A 2,555-nucleotide genomic window follows, 5' to 3' on the forward strand; every position below is an offset into this window, starting at 1 on the left:
TGCCTTGTGGAGTCAGTGAACAGAACGCTGTGAATGCTCTAGTCTCATCCGCACTCCCCAATCCGTTCTACATTTCCACTGCTTTCAGACCCCATCCAAACACAATGAAAGTTTCCATCTGCCCGTTACCAGGGAACTTTTCGGACTTTTGAACTTTTTCCCCAACTCCAGTTTTAACCCACACCTAAGAGGCTGCCCTGGGAACAAGGCCCTCATTGTTCCGCTGTCCTGCAGCAGCCCAAGGAAGAAGCACATTTCTTTGGGGCTTTCTGGGCACAACCTACTCACGGCCGTTGCACAAGGAAGGACCTTTGTACTCAGAGACTTGTATTAACGGAGGAAAAGCCACTTGAGTATATGTCAGTGGAGCTCGTTTGTTAAGAGGAGATTCACATTCTCATCAAATCTAAGGTTACGTTCATAGCAGATTATTATCAGGCAACCTACTGAATTTTAAAAGCATCCTGTTGGCTTTTCTTTTTTAAAGCTTTGATATTGTATTAGTTGATCAGAATCTAGTCTCCCATTAGGTTTCTAATTTAACACACTCTCTTTCTGTTCACTGTATTCTGGTCTATGCAATGCTGGATTAGAGAAACTATCTCCATGCATGTGTCTTGCACCCAGTAACGCTGTGCAAGCCCAACAGCTTCCGAGGCCAGTACCAGAAAGAGTCCAGAGTACTCTTTTCATTGCAGAAAATCTGCTCGTGAAAGGACTGCAGTGACAGTTTTAGTTACTTCAGGGATTCATTTTAGAGGCCTCCTACTCCTTGCACCCTGATACACCTGAACTGTCTGTCCCAGGGTATGTTTAGCTCAAGCAGCAAGAGGGAAGTTCTCACCAGAAGCCTGTCAGAAACATTGCTTTCTGAAGCATTTCACCATTTCATACATGCAGGGTTATTATGGTTTAGTGTAGTTCAAAGTGTAACATTCATTTTAGTATTGTGTTGCTTGCCTTTGGAGGAAAATGGCCACATTCAAATCCATTACAATTTTTAGGGTTCTGGGGGATGGGAAGGGCTTTTTTTCTTTTTTTTTATTAAAGAAAAATCTCTTTTAGGAAACATTTCTTCTTGGATACCAAAAAATATCTCTGACATAAAAATCAATGTGAGGGCATCACTTGTCCAGCCAAATTCTCACTCAGGCCCAAACATCTGGTTCTGCACACTTTTTAAGGAGATTTGCAATGATATCATAGTTCATATCCACCAATTAAACAGTAAATGTAAACTCAGCTTTGACTTCCCCGGCAACACTCTTCCACTTACCCAGGAAAGCAAGAGCTGCTTCAAATCTTGAATATTTTGACTAATGCTTACTGAAAACATTCATTTCTCTGCTGATAAACTATGCCTGTGTTTTCTAAAGGGCCCAGGAGGAATTCCTAACAAATGATCCCATCTATTTCACCCCAGATACTGACGTACTGATATTTGCATGTATAAAATAGAGCCAGACACCACAGCACCAATTCTAAACTAATTATTTCTATTTCTTTTTCTTAAGTTGAGTTTAAAAGATTGCAACTCCACTTGACAGTCACAAATATGTAGCTTGAACAAAATACAGACTATTTCAAACACTTGCAAGGTAAGAAGGACTGGAGTTTAAAAAGCATCTCAAGTATCTACCCTGTTGTTTTCAAATCAAAATGCACCAGCAGAAAAGTGAGAGGAAGGTGTCTGCTAGTGGAGAATCAATGGTGGGATTAGAGTCCTCAGCATGAACACATTATTATTATCTACTATTCACCAGCCCCCATGCTGTGAAATGAGCCTCAGATGACAGGTGCTTTTTCTCCATTGATTAATAAGGTGCAAACCATATGCTTTGCATTCAGATTTACTCTATGCAATCACCATATTCTGTCAAAGGAAGGGGGATTTTCTTTGCTAGCATAGGAAATCTGGGCCAAATGCAGTAATGCTCATTCAGGCATGGTTCTCCACATTTCAGTGGGATTTCTGCCAGAGCAGTGCTTAACAAGAGCAGGATACAGCTCCATTTTTAAGAACATGCTGAGACAAATGACAAGTAAACACTGGCAGTGAGGATTCTGAATTACAGGAGGGAGACCACGCTAGAGATGTTATGGGACTTTGCTTATAGACAGACAAGTCTGAAGGTACCTGAGCAAGTGGGGAGCACCACCATGCTGCTGGTGAGGCTCTGAGGGCATAGGTGATACAGATCAGTTGTGTAGGAGTATGGGGAGGTCAAGAACCATCTTTTGTATCTACAGAACTTATCTAAAGGAGAAGCTACTCTCACAAAGTTGCAGCAAAAAAAATGAGACATGAGCTTAGACGGAGACTTGGAGAAAGCTCACGAGGAGAAAAACCTCATTGCCAGCAAACCCTCCAAGAGGGAGAGCTTTTGGGAGTCATTATTGCGCCTTCCCTTAAATGTGAGCCCCACAGCACCCTAAAGCAAAGACTCCAAAGACACATCTGAGAGGAGCCTGGTGGCATTTCCTGCTCACTCTTTTTGGAAAGCAAATGGCAACAGGCAATCTCGGATTTCACCAGGCACGTTCACCAAGAGCTA

This window comes from Nestor notabilis, unplaced genomic scaffold, assembly GCF_000696875.1.
Source record: "Nestor notabilis isolate BGI_N333 unplaced genomic scaffold, ASM69687v1 scaffold15545, whole genome shotgun sequence".
In the NCBI taxonomy this organism is placed as follows: Eukaryota; Metazoa; Chordata; class Aves; order Psittaciformes; family Psittacidae; genus Nestor; species Nestor notabilis.